At 44.5% G+C, this 15,100-nt stretch overlaps 1 non-coding gene across 1 annotated transcript; it reads left to right on the forward strand.

Annotated features, from left to right (window-relative positions):
• The first annotated feature begins 11,700 nt into the window (after positions 1 to 11,700).
• Positions 11,701 to 11,807, forward strand: LOC130015995 (U6 spliceosomal RNA). Its single transcript, XR_008791202.1, has one exon. It is a non-coding gene; the product is annotated as a U6 spliceosomal RNA (small nuclear RNA).
• The last annotated feature ends 3,293 nt before the right edge of the window (positions 11,808 to 15,100 follow it).

A 15,100-nucleotide genomic window follows, 5' to 3' on the forward strand; every position in this document is an offset into this window, starting at 1 on the left:
CTTAACCCTTGGACTCTCTCTCCAGTCCTCAAAAATACTCAATGAACACATTGAGTACTTTTAACCAGTATGTACACACATATGTCTGTATCTTTGACCACCTACTGCTTGGCAGTGTAAAGAACACAATTTGATTTAAAATTATTTTCCAAATGAAATGGGTTACTTTACTATTTTTCATTTGCAAATCTCTTAATGTTTGGTTTTATATGAGAACACTTGGGTTTTCTTCTTCTTCTTCTTCTTCTTCTTCTTCTTCTTCTTCTTCTTCTTCCTCTTCCTCTTCCTCCTCCTCCTCCTCCTCCTCCTCCTCCTCCTCCTCCTCCTCCTCCTCCTCCTCCTCTTCTTCTTCTTCTTCTTCTTCTTCTTCTTCTTCTTCTTCTTCTTCTTCTTCTTCTTCTTCTTCTTTTCTTCTTCCTCTTCTTTTCTTCTTCTTCTTCTTCCCCCCACCCATACCCAGCAGGGCTCAGGGATTACTCTTAGTTCTGTGCTCAGATCATTCCTGAAAAACTCAGGAGACCATATTAGATGGTGGGGATCAAGTCCAGGTAAGCCCTGGGCAAGGTATGTGCCCTACCCACTACACTATCTCTCCTGGTTTTCTTATCTGTGTCTGTGTTCAGTTGATCATATTCTCACGTCTCAAGTGGCCTCTGGAAAGGCTGACTTACGAGAGTAATACATGACAGTGAAAAATCCAACTGCATTATAATCGCCTCAGGGATCACTAGGGGTCCTCAAGACACACTCTGGGAACCCCTACCACATCTGCTAGTGATACTATTTCACAGGTTCTTCAACATCACTGAAAAAGAATCCTGCTAATTATTGAACTGTTATTTCAGAACAATCTTTCCAGGTGGGCATTGTTCCCCCTTGTCCCCCTTGTTACCCACCCCCTCCTCCTCACACCCCTCCTCTCCTGAATTTCAGGATGAGTGAACTGAACTAGACACACCTTCCCCCTACCCCCACCCCCCATCAGTAGATAATGACACTAGAATTCAAGTCCAAACTGAACCTCCAAGCTCAGACGCTTCCTCATCTGGATCTCTCAACATATTTCATTTAAAAGTTTCACTGTGGGCTATAGAGATGAATCAGGTGTTAAGACTCTGGACTTACATGTGACTGACCCGCTTCTATTCCTGGCACTGTGTGTGGTTCCCTGAGCATTGCCAGGAGGGACCCTTGAGTGCAGAGCTAGAAGTAAGTCACAAACACACCCAGCAGTGGCCCCCAAAACAAATTTAAAGTTTCTTTAATTTTTTTTTTATAATGGGGGCTGGAGCAATAGCATAGCAGGTAGGGTGTTTGCCTTGCACACGGCTGACCCGGGTTCGATCCCCAGCATCCCATATGGTCTCCTGAGCACTGCCAGGAGTAATTCCTGAGTGCATGAACCAGAAATATCCCCTGTGCATTTCCAGGTGTGACCCAAAAAGCAAAGAAAACCCCAAAATTGTATATATATATATACATATATATATACATATAAGAATGACTAGAGTGATAGCACAGCGGGTAGGGCGTTTGCCTTGCATGCAGCCAACATGGCCTACACGAGTTCAATTCCTCTGCCCCTCTCGAAGAGCCCGGCAAGCTACCGAGAGTATCTCGCCCGCACGGCAAAGCCTGGCAAGCTACCTGTGACATATTCAATATGCCAAACACAGTAACAAGTCTCACAATGTTACTGGGCCTGCTCGAGCAAATCGATGAACAACGGGAGGACAGGGACAGTGACAGTGACATATAAGATAGGCCAAAAATTATGCATATGTATATTCACACATATAATATACAAATATGTAGATGTATCTATGTATTTGTATACACACATACATATGTGTATATATGTATATATTGCCAGTTGATCCTTTGTGGTTTTCAGAGTGACTATTTCAGTGTAAGCCTGTGTGAGTCTTTGTGGGCGCGCGGTCAGCTGCCTGAAGCTCCCCCTGGCCGTTCTCTGTGCAGGACACAGAGAATGTGTCTTGCAAAGCTCGCGGAGGAGCTGCCGTTACTTTTGACGAATGGTTCCGAACATGCTTTTAGCATATTGCATCACAGACTTCAGAGCCAGGCGATTACTCTCTAATAAATGAAAGACCCCCCTCCTCTCGTGACGCATAGACAGCTAGGGGAGATCAATTTCTTAAAAAAGATTTTCTCTTTATTACTGTCAAGGGGTTAGATCTAGGATAGTGTAGCACACAGATAATAAAGGTGAAATACAGGATACTTCGCAGATAACTACTACCGGCTTTCTTTTTCTCTGACGGTTATGGAGGGAAAGGCAACCCGGAGATGTCTGATAAGACTCAGAGACATCTTTCATGACGTGTCTTGAGAGACAGAAGGAGTGAGAAGAGAAAAGAAAGAGATCGAGGGGAGAGAGAAGCGGGTAAAGAAAATGAATGCAGCAGCCCTGGTTTCTTGGGTGGTGCCTGATTACTGCCCATCTGCTGGCAATATTTGAGATTTATTTCTTGGCTCCGGGAATCCTTGCAGGCTAAAGTTGATGTCTGGAGCTACGTGGAGCTTCTTCTGCGAACAGATCCCTTGGCAAATTCAATTCCACGGTTTTGTCTTCATTCATAATACATTATACATCTCTCCAAACAACCACTGGAATTTTAACTAGAAAACAAGACATAGTACCGACTCTGGATCTAAACAAAAACGAACAGCTGACGGTTCTGAAGTCACCGGCCATCATTTTCTCTTCTCCCCAAATGGTTCTTTCTCCCCCTGGGGATCATCAATGGTGAAGAATGAAGAGGAAGCCTCTCAGCACAGTTTCTCTGAATTAAGTCTCTGTGCTAACGCTGTCCATATGACGAGAGGAAGGAAGGCGTCACGGTCTTCTGAAAGAGAAAGGGAAAAGGCGAACAGGACGGGCTCTGCTTGCACCCCCGCCCCCAACACTGGCCTTGCTTTCAGTACACAGAGATCACAAAGGTTGTGGCGCGCAGGCAGTGTCTTTCCCTCCCTCCCTTCCTTCCTTCATTTCCTTCCTTCATTTCCTTCCTTCCTTCCTCCCTCCCTCCCTCCCTCCCTCCCTCCTTCCTTCCTTCCTTCCTTCCTTCCTTCCTTTCCTTTCTCCCTCCCTCCCTCCCTCCCTCCCTCCCTCCCTCCCTCCCTCCCTTCCTTCATTTCCTTCCTTCATTTCCTTCCTTCCTTCCTTCCTTCCTTCCTTCCTTCCTTCCTTCCTTCCTTCCTTCCTTTCCTTTCTCCCTCCCTCCCTCCCTCCCTCCCTTCCTTCCTTCCTTCCTTCCTTCCTTCCTTCCTTCCTTCCTTCCTTTCCTTTCTCCCTCCCTCCCTCCCTCCCTCCCTCCCTTCCTTCATTTCCTTCCTTCATTTCCTTCCTTCCTTCCTTCCTTCCTTCCTTCCTTCCTTCCTTCCTTCCTCCCTCCCTCCCTCCCTTCCTCCCTCCTTTTCCCTCCCTCCCTCCCTCTCTCCCTCTCTCCCTTCCTCCCTCCTTCCTCCCATTCCCTCCCTCCTTCCCCTCCCTCCCTCCTTCCCTCCCTCCCTCCCTCCCTTCTTTCTTTCTTTCTTTCTTTCTTTCTTTCTTTCTTTCTTTCTTTCTCTCTTTCTGTTGAACTCAGGGCTTGTAGAGATTGGGCATGTGCTATCATATGGAATACTCTTACTTGAGATATCCCCCTGACCTAGGTTGTGCTTTTAAACCAATTTAGTGGGTTTAATTTTAGCTCTAACTTTATTATTCCCATTAATTTGATTCCCAATTTCAAAGTTCTCCACAGACCTTTAAATAACCACTCTGCAGAAACAACACACACCTTCATGGCCAGGTGTGAGGGCAGAAGGATGACAAGGGAAAACACTGGACGTGGGTTCCAGCTGGTCACGACCCACAGATAGGCCCAATCCAGTCAGCTGGGAGACCTGGGAAACTTCTAGAATCACTTAAGTTCAGGCTAAACTGTGTTCTTTCTTTTCCTCCTCACTGCACTGTATCACTGTCCTCCCGTTGTTCATCGATTTGCTCGAGCAGGCCCTGTAACGTCTCCATCGTGAGACTTGTTGTTACTGTGTTTGGCAGATCGAATGTGCCACGGGGAGCTTGCCAGGCTCTGCCATGCGGGCGAGACACTCTTGGTAGCTTGCCGGGCTCTCCGAGAGGGACAGAGGAATCGAACCCGGCTCGGTCGGGCTGGCAGCTTGCAAGGCGAACACCCTACCGCTGTGCTATCACTTCTTGGCCTTTTGGCTAAGATCAAGTGTAGTGTAGTATCTTTTCCTCTATTCATTACAAAATGATTCACCTACTGTTTGAAAGAGAAGGGAGCGTAGATTACAAGTAAATGAGGAAATAAAGCGCATGAAAAGAAATATCCTATATATGTATCACTGTAGCACTGTCCTCCCGTTGTTCATTGATTTGCTCGAGCGGGCACCAGTAACATCTCCATTGTGAGACTTGTTACTGTTTTTGGCATATCAAATACACCACGGGGAGCTTGCCAGGCTCTGCCGTGCAGGTGGGATATTCTGGGTAGATTGCCGGGTTCTCCCAGAGGGACGGGGAATTGAATCTGCATCGGCCACATGCAAGGCAAATGCCCTACCTGCTGTGCTATCCTACAAATATAACGCAAATAGAGAAGGAAAATCAAATCACGCTAATTTTATTATTCCCGACCTTATTATTGTCTCAGATTACTCCCTATGGCGGTTTTCTTATTTTTCACCTTATCTTTAGCTTGTGTTCGTTTTGTGTTTAAAATTTGTTCCTGCTGCGGCAAGATTGACGTTATGTTGAAGCTGTCCATCCGCGTCGTTTCCGAGTGCCGTTGAATCCTCCTGAGCCAGGCTCCATCCTCGATGCGGTTCTTCCCTCCAGCCTTGTCCACGCAGCCTGCCCAGCGGCCACGGCTAGGAACCGCATCACACATGTGAGTCGTGCTCAGTCTTACGTCAATGGGGCTATGCAGTAGGGACTCTTGTGTTTGGCTTCTTTTGTTCTGCATGTTTTGAAATTCATCCTTTTATCACTATAACATATTCCATCGTATAATGAAAACCAGTCACCTATTAATGAATATTTAGGGTTGTCTTTCTCCCTCCCAGATCATTACGAGTAAGTCTGCCAAGAGCATTCTGCACAAGTCTTTTTGTAGACATATGTTTTCATTTCTCTTAAGTAAATTCCTCGGGGGGAAATGACTCAGTCCTGGGGAAGATATATGTTTAATTTATAAGAAACCACCAGCGTCCTTTCCAAAGTGGTTGTGCCATTTTGCACTCCCACCACCAATGCCGAAGACTTCCGGCTGCTCCACGTCTTGTCACCATTTAGTGATGCCAGTCTTTTCAGTGGGTATAAAGAGGGTTCTGGTGGTAGTTCTGTTATTATTATTTTGGTTGTTTGGGGGCCAATTTCAGCAGTGCTCAGTATGGACCCTGAATTCGGGGTTGTTCCTGATAGTGCTCAGAGGACTGTGTGGTGCCGGGGATCAGAACGGAGCCTCCTGCATGCAGACCGTGGGCTTCACTCTCTGAACTGTCTCTCTGGCCACTGGTGGTGGTATTAATTTGCTTCCTCTCATGAGTAATAACGTTGAAACTTCTTTGTGTCTTAATTGACCATTCATATGTTTTCTGTTAAATATCTGTTTATGCCCATGCCAATTTTTTAATTACCTTGGTTATTGTGAAGTTGTAGCAATTATTCATATATCCTGGAATCAAATCCTTTGCCAGATATATGAATTAAGATGATTTCCTCTTAGTTTGTGTGCTGCCTTTTTTTTTTTCTTGATTGTATCTTTTGGTGATCAGAAGTTTTAAATGTTGTTAGAGTGTAATTTTTCTGTCTCATAGTTTGGTGTTTGTATGGGGGGGGTGGTCCCCGCTAACAAATATTTAGAAAGTACTGGCCTTTATCTTCTTAAAATTAATTTTTGTCTGTGGCAAATGGTAGAGATTTAGTTTATGTTTTTAAAAACATGTTTATCCTATAGTTCTAATAGCACTTCTTGCAGACTTTTTCTTTCTCATTAAGTTGCTTCAGTGTCTTGCCAAAACTCAGTTGACCATTAAAATGTGAGTCTCAATAGGACTTTCTATTTTGTTCTATTGTTCTGTCTTTGAACTAAAATCACCCTGCTTTGATTACCATAACTTTTTAAGTTCTGGGGGAAGTTAGTGTGTCTTTCATTTTCAACCCGTTTTCTATTCTAGGTCCCCTGCATTTCCATAAAGATTTTAGAATCATCTAGGTAATTTATATGCAGATGTTCTCAGGCCTGTGCTAGGAGTCTGAGTGACATTGAGTCAAATCTGAAGATTAGTTTGAGGATTCTTAATGATATGGAGTCTTTTAATTCACAAATAAGCTCCATTTGTCCAGTTACGTTGGTGGTTACATTGATCTCAGCAATGTTTTGTAGATTTTAGCATTCAGGTCTTGCTAAAAATTTGTTATGCTTATCATGAAATATTTCATGTGTTTTGACTCTATGATAAGTTGTATTTAAATATTTAAATTTTATAATTATTGGTACACTGGCTAAGACATCTATTATAAAGTAAGATAGACTATGACTGGGGAAATGATATTGTGCTTAATATTTCACTGCCAAGTATGGGATTCACTGTAGGCCTTTTGTAAATACTCTTCATCATGTAAGCAAGTTTCTTTTAATTGAAAGTTTTCTGGAACTTCTCCTCATGATGGGTAATTTGCTTTCTTAGGCTTCTTCCCCCCCAAATGTACTGAGGGACTTATGCCATTTTCTGTACTTGATTTGATTGGTGAACTCATTGATTTTCCAATGACATATCAACCTTGTATTACGGAAGTAAACCCTTGGCTTGGATTTGTGATCATTGATTTATTAATTGCATATTGCTGAATTAAATTTACTCATATTTCAAAGAGGATCTGAATCTATCTTAATCACTGTCACTGTCCTCCCGTTGTTCATCGATTTGCTCGAGCGGGCCCAGTAACGTCTCCATCGTGAGACTTTGTTGTTACTGTGTTTGGCATATCAAATACTTCACGGGGAGCTTGCCAGGCTTTGCCGTGCAGGCGAAATACTCTCAATAGCTTGCTGGGCTCTCCAAGAGGGGCGGAGGAATCGAACGCGGCTCAGTCCTGCTGACTGAGCGCAAGGCAAACACCCTACCCGCTGTGCTATCTTAATAAAGTCTAGCCCCTATCTTAATAAAGTCTACTTTATTTTCTTCTCTTGCAAATTCTTCTTTGCTTGGCTTGAATATCAGTGTAATTATGGACTCATACAATGTCATGAAAAGCAGTACTTCTTTTCCTATTGTCTTCGTGTAGGATTGCTATTATTCTTTTTTGAAAGTTTGATAAAATTCGCTGTCATATCTTCTAAATCTGGAGTTTATTTATAGAATGCTTTTTTGGTCACAAATCCAGTTTTTTCCTTTTTTTTTTTTTTTGAGTTGGGGGAGGCACATCCAGCAGTCCTCAGGCTTTACTCCTTCCTGGCTCACTCCTGGCTCTGTGCTCTGGGCTCATTCCTGGCTCTGTGCTCAGGGATCACTCCTGGTTCTGTGCTCAGAGCTCACTCCTGACTCTGTGCTCAGGGCTCACTCCTGACTTTATGCTCAGGGCTCACTCCCACCTCTGTGCTCAGGGATCACTCCTGGCTCTGTGCTCGGGGATCACTCCTGGTAGGGTTCAGGGGACCACCTGAGGTGCAGGAATCACTCCTGGTTGGGGTCATTCCAGGCAAGTGCTTTATCTGCTATATTATCTCTCTAGCCCTCCAAATTCAGTTTTAAAAATGAACACAGAACTTCACAAATTTTTTATTTTTCTTGCTTTAATATTTTGCCTTTTGAGTGTTTTTTCCACTTTCCTGAGAGTTTCAAACTTACCGTTTTGAATTTGTTCATACTTTTCCTCATTCTCATTTAGCATCTGTTGGGTCTCGAATGCTGTGCTCTTGTTTCTCCTGGCGTGGTGATGCTTATCTGCTCTCTTTCGATTTGATACATCCAGCTCAAGTCTTTTCACTTTATAAAAATCTTCAGGGGCTGGAGTGATAGCACAGCGGATAGGGCGTTTGCCTTGCACGCGGCCAACCCAGGTTCGATTCCCAGCATCCCATATGGTCCCCTGAGCACCGCCAGGAGTAACTCCTGAGTGCAGAGCCAGGAGTAACCCCTGTGCATCGCCGGGTGTGACCCAAAAAGCAAAAAAAAAAAAATTCAAGAACTAGCTTTTGTTACATTGCTTTCTTTCTGCTCTTGCTTTTCTAATTTAAATGTTTCCCTCTTTCTTTCTTTCTTTCTTTCTTTCTTTCTTTCTTTCTTTCTTTCTTTTTTTCTTTCTTTCTTTCCGTTCCTTTCTTTCCTTTTCAAATTGAATCACTGTTAGATGCACAGTTACAAAGTTGTCTGTGACTGGGTTTCACTCCTACAATGTGATAACACCCATTCCTTCACCAGTGAACATTTCCCATCAACAATATCCTCATTTCCTCTCATCAACCACACCCCCCACCAAGTCTGCTTCTATGGTATGCACTTCTCTTCTGTCTGTCTGTCCGTCTGTCTGTCTCTGTCTCTTTCCTCTGGGCATTATTATTTGCAATATGGGTACTGAAAGGCTATCATGTATATCCCTTCATCTCCTTTCAGCATTCAATTCTTGTCCAGAGTCATCATTTCCAACTATCATTGTCATAGTGGTCAGCGTTTTTGGAAAACAATATGGACATTCCTAAAAAAAAAACTAGATATTAAATTCCACATGACCCAGCAATACCACTTCTGGGAAGATAACCTGGGAGCCCAAAAACACACAGCAGAAAAGCCATCTGCACGTCTGTGTTCATTGCAGCACTATTCACAGTCGCCGGAATCCGTAAACAACCTGAGTGCCCAAGAACAGAAGACTGTATAAACGGTCAGACAGCCCCTTTTCTTGATTATTTCCTTCCACTTAATTTGTGTTTAATGCTTTTCTTTGTCTCTGCTCTGAAAGTGGAAGCAAATACTTGGAAGCTTGGATTGTTTTTCCTTTTGAGAACAAAGTATAAAGTCATACATTTTTCTGTAATTACCACTTCAACATCAGGCAGAATCCTTGCCCCCATGCCAGGCTGTCCTCACCGGGGCCCCCGGAGGGCGGCGGGTTGAAATTCCCTTCCCGCCCCAAGCCGAGCCCCTGCAGCCGAAAATCTCCAGAACCCAACCACAGCGTGCTCATGGCCACTCTCCACGCACTTGGACAAGCCTCACGCATGAAGGAACTGGTAGAGGAACCCAGGTATGTGGGACCCGTGGCTGAGATCTCCAAGCTTGCTCAGACCGGGACTCAGCCTCCTCCACCCAGATCCCCAGTTTTCCAGTAGCTTGGCAGCCACACCCACAAACTGCCCCCGTCGCCATGTAATCTCATCAACGACCAAGATCCAGAGACGATAAAAGAAAGCTCCCGAAAGAGAGCAATGCAGTTTTTCCTGGAGCGTGTGACTGCATTCACAGTCATGCGACCTCTTACACTCTAGACCACGGATATAGCTAAAGCAGCACACATATGTTTGATTTTAACATGCTTGCTTGTATTCTCTTATATGCCGGCTTAAAAAGGGCCCCAGAATGAAATCAACAACCTTCACACACTTCCCTCTGATTGTGGTGGGAAGATGCCGGCTGGTTGGGTGGGTGTTTGAATATTATCTGTAATGAACCATTGTGAACGACTTTATGAAAATAAAATGTATAAAAATCGTAAAAGAAATCACCACTTCAACTTCAGCCCCAAAATATCAATGTTGTGGGCTGGAGCGATAGCACAGCGGGTAGGGCGTTTGCCTTGCACGCAGCCAACATGGCCGACCCGAGTTCGATTCCTCCGCCCCTCTCGGAGAGCCCGGCAAGCTACCGAGTATCTCGCCCGCACGGCAGAGCCTGGCAAGCTCCCCGTGACGTATTCGATATGCCAGACACAGTAACAACAAAGTCTCCAATGGAGACGTTACTGGGCCCGCTCGAGCAAATCGATGATCAACGGGAGGGCCTTTTATTATCAATTTGAACTGTTCTGTAATTTTTCTACGTATGTCCTTGCCCTTTGAATTATCTAGAAGTGTGTTTAAGCTTTTTATTATTGTTGGAGAGGCAATAAGGTTATAGTAGCGTTAGTATTTATGCTTTTGATGTGCCCATTCACTTCATGTCCACCATCATCTAAGTGATCCAGAACCTCTAGCACTGTCATATGTTTTGTGTTTAAGATATTTGAACATTTTAGATATTCCACTTATATTAACACCAAGTTGATCCAATAGTCAGATAATAATATTGTGCATAATTTATTTAGTTATTTTGCTTTTTGGTCACAGGGGTTAATCCTGGCTCTGCACTCAGGAGTTACTCCTGGCAGTGCTCAGGGGACCACATGGGACGCTGGGAATCGAACCTGGGTCAGCCACGTGCAAGGCAAATGCCCTACCTGCTGTGCTATCTCTCCAGCCCCTATATTGTACATAATTTAGAATTTAACAGGTTTTATTTTGGTGAATGTGTCGCCTATGGACTTAAAACAAAATTGTCTGTTTTTATTTTTCATTAAAATTTTTTATGAAAGCACTGTGGTTTGCAAAGTTGTTCACAGTTGAGTTTTAGACATCAATATTGCACCACTGGTGCTACTCCCAGTGCCAACTTCCCCCATCAACGCTCCCAGGTTCCCTCCATATCACTCCCCCCCCCCCCCCCCCGACTCTGACCTGTCCCCTGACAGACACTTTTCCAAGTTTGGTTGTTAAACTTTGGGTCTCTTGGGGCTGGAGCGATAGCACAGCGGGTAGGGCGTTTGCCTTGCACACGGCCAACCCGGGTTCGATTCCCAGCATCCCATATGGTCTCCTGAGCTACCGCCAGGAGTAATTTCTGAGAGCAGAGCCAGGAGTCACCCCTGTGCATTGCCAGGTGTGACCCAAAAAGCAAAAAAAAAAAAAAAATTAAAGTTTGGCTCTCTTGATTTCAGGGCTGTTGACTCTGGTTTGGCTCCATCATTCCTTAACACCACCCTTGTACCTGAATCCCCTGACTGGCCCCATTGCTTCTCCTCTGTCTCTTCTCCCCTCCCGCATTTCTGTATTTCTTGTAATCCTCTTTACATTTGATTCTAAGTCTACTCTTTCTTTCCTTCTCCTCCCTATACTGTGGGGCCAGAGTTGATCTGGGCATCGCCCCTTTAAAACATTGCATTTCCTCATCCAGTTATTCTAAATACACACGTAAGTGATCTTAGCTTATACTACTTCTGGCTCTCTTCTCATTTAATACGGCGCTTCCAGTTCTACCCATAATGCATGATTTCATCATTTCTTACAGCAGTTACATTCTGTAACTGTGTAGATATACCTCATCTTCATGGTCCACTGATGTGTCGTTGGACATCTAGGTTGATTCACAACCTTCGCGATCTTACTGAGTGCTGCAGTGAATAGTGGCGAGCACATATATGTTCTTTTGAATAAATAAAGCTAACTTGTATTTTATAATTGTTGGGTGAAATTTGTCACGACACTGAGTTTGTTGAAATGTTATTCTTCACTTGCCTGACTTTTGCCCACTGATCTATCAATTACGGAGAATGAAAAAAAAAGTTATTAACTGAACTCTTTGCCCTACTTTACTCTTCAGCTATTTTATTTTATAATGAATAAAGTGGTTCTTGTGCTCGCTTTGGCAGCACATATACTAAAATTGGAATGATACAGAGAAGATTAGCATGGCCCCTGCGCAAGGATGACACGTGAGTTTGTGAAGCGTTCCATATTTAAAAAATAAATGAATAAATAAGTAAAAGTAAAGTAAAGGCCCTCCCGTTGATCATCGATTTGCTCGAGCGGGCCCAGTAACGTCTCCATTGGAGACTTTGTTGTTACTGTGTCTGGCATATCGAATACGTCATGGGGAGCTTGCCAGGCTCTGCCGTGCGGGCGAGATACTCCCGGTAGCTTGCCGGGCTCTCCGAGAGGGGCGGAGGAATCGAACTCGGGTCGGCCGTGTTGGCTGCGTGCAAGGCAAACGCCCTACCGCTGTGCTATGTTCTTATACTTTGTGATATGGTTTAAACACATTGAGGAATATTATGCCTTACTAATTAATAGGTCACGGTCATGGTCACGGTCCTCCTGTTGTTCATCAATTTGCTCTAGCGGGCCCAGTAACGTCTCCATCATGAGACTTGTTACTGTGTTTGGCATATCAAGTTTCAAGATCTGAGGGTTAAGATTAGGTAAGGGACCAGGAGCCCTACGCAAGAGTATAAATCTGCTGAAAAGCCCAGGTATGCAGGACCAGTAACTGAAAACACCAGGCTTCATGGGGTCAGGACTGGGCCATCTCTTCCCATCTCCCCACCCTTCTGGGTTCTTGACTGTCCTGCCCACGAACTGCCTCTTGGGTGCCATTTTATTTATTTATTTATTTACTTGCTTTTTTGGGTCACACCCAGCGATGCACAGGGGTTACTCCTGGCTTTGCACTCAGGGGTCACTCCTGGTGGTGCTTGGGGGACCATATGGGATGCTGGGAATTGAACCTGGGTCGGCCATGTGCAAGGCAAACGCCCTACCTGTTGTGCTATTGCTCCAGCCCCCCTGGGTGCCATTGAAGTGCATTAATGGCCATGATCCAGAGACTCACAAATGAATCTTGGAACTGAACAGTTCACTTCAGGGATGGTTCTGGACCCCAATAATTTAAATTTTTATAATCCCAGGAACACATGTTGCTTTTGCAGCTGCGTGTTATCTCATACTATTTTTTATTTTTTCTCTCTTTTATTGAATCACTGTGAAATAGACACCTACAGACATCTTATATTATTCAAAACAAACAATTCAAAATAAATGATCTAGCATCTGCCTGTGGTGCAGACTTGAGTGGCGGTGGGAAACTTCAAAATAATGGTGCTGGGAAGGTGTAATTAATGGTGGTGGGCTTGGTGTTGAAATATTGAATGCAATCAATTATTATGAACAACCTTAAGAAAATAACATTTAAAAATTATAAAAAAAAAAGGTAGGTAAGGGATATTCTTGATAATCTTTCAGTATCAATATTGCAAACCACAATGTCCGAAAGGGAGGGAGAGAGAGAGAAACAGAAAGAGAGACAGAGAGAGAGAGGGAGGGAGGGAGAGGGAGGAGAGAGAGGAGAGAGAGGGAAAGGGAAAGAGAGAGAGACAGAGGGAGAGAGAGAGAGAGGGAGAGAGAAAGCACCTGCCATTGAGGCAGGAAGAGTGGAGGTGGGCGGATGATGGATGGGAGGAAATCTGGGGTCACTGGCGCTGGGAAGTGTACCCTGGTGGAGGGATGGGTGTGGGGATGCTGTCTGACTGAAATCCAATCATGGACAGCTTTGTGATGGCCTATCTCACGGGGATTCAATTAAAAAAATCTTTCTCTTGGGGGAGATAACTCAAAGGCTGAAGCACGTACATCACATGCTGGAGTCCCAGATCTGATCCTCAGCACCACATGACTCTGAGCACTGCTGTGAGGAGTCCCTGAGAACCACCTGGGGTGGTCCCCAAACCAGAAAAAATCACGCCCACATAAAAACAAAATGCAACTGTTTCTTTATTTCTTGTAATCCTCTTTATATTTAATTCTGAGTCAGATAGTAATAGAGGCAGTTTTCCTATAATTTATAATAGTTACCTTTTTTGATTCAATCAATCAATCCTTTTATGGCCTTTACATTTCAAATGAAGGTCTTTTCAGAAGCAAAGGTCAGGACTTGTTGTTGTTGTTTTAATCCTGTGGAATTGGGCCGGGAAGAGATAACTGAAACAGAATGTTCTACTCTAAAATGTGTCTGAAAATTAGGAGAGTGAGAGTTGTATCAATAACCAAGAAGGCGTCTGGTTAATTTGGAAGGAAGAACACCTTAAATCTAATTATTTAGATCATCTAAACTTACTAGGCATTTTCCTGACCTCCAGCATTGTATTTTCTTGACAGTTCTGGCCCCAAAACTCTATTAGAGGGAGAAAGACACTTTAGGCTCTTCGTCCTGAGGAAAAACAACAAGAGAAAAATCAAATTAGAAAATGTTCATTGTTTCCCTTTTCTTGTTCTTTAAGAGAAAAGCACTGAGATGCTATTTTAATGTAGACAAAAGCCACGACTGTTAATACAATTCTAGAGTTGGAATTGATTAGATAGCAAAGCTCCAAAATTAAAATAAATAAGTTCAAAAATCAACTTTTTGTATGAAAACTGTTAGATCTCAGCCCAGGGTTGTTTAGGTCCCCGTCTGAAGATTTACTAAGCTGCTTCTTGCTCATTGAGCCTTGGATGTTACTGTTTGTTGGTTGAGTTTGTTGGCCTGTGTGTTACTGTGCCATCTAACTTGGTGTGCAGCTTCCGGAATTTCAGTACTGGGGGATTCAGAGGCCTTGCTCTGCTGCTTAGGCCGTCAGAGACTCCGTGGTCCATGGCCTGTGCCAATGGGATGGCATGGTGGCAGCTTCGAGAGGTGGGCGTGGCTGCTGGGGCTGCTGGCAACAGGGGAAGGTGCAGGGACATTGCCCACCCCGGCTCCAAGAAGACCCCGAGTTCTCAGCCTGGGCACAGGAGCACCTGGAGTCATCTGTGGCTCTGCGTCTCTGCAGAAAGTGCTCACGCAGCCTTGGTGTTGTTGAACCCTTGCGGTGGCCAAAGTGGTGGGCTGTGGGTGTGGGCTGCCACGGCTTCAAGCAGGGTGGGGACTTGGCCAGACCCCTCCCGAGGGCACCCCAGAGTTTTCAGCCGCAGGGGACCAGCTTTTCCATGAAGCTTAGTTGCTTGGCTTGTATCTCCTGGGAGAGTTAGTCAGGGGTCTGTAGAGCAGGGCTGGCGGGTAGCAACACGGTGGCCGAGGGAGTTGGGCACGGCAGCTGGGGACACTGGTGGTGAGGGGACGGGTGTTGGAACGTTTTGTGACGGAAGCCCAATCATGAACAACTTTGTAGCTGTGCATCTCACAGTGATTCAGTAAAAAAAAGGCGGGGGGGGGGGCAACAGTAGCAAACACATTAAGAAAAATTTCTTTTTTTTTTTTTAGCAAAAGACTATAGACATCA

The sequence above is a fragment of the Sorex fumeus genome, unplaced genomic scaffold (genome assembly GCF_029834395.1).
Source record: "Sorex fumeus unplaced genomic scaffold, SorFum_2.1 ptg000142l, whole genome shotgun sequence".
In the NCBI taxonomy this organism is placed as follows: Eukaryota; Metazoa; Chordata; class Mammalia; order Eulipotyphla; family Soricidae; genus Sorex; species Sorex fumeus.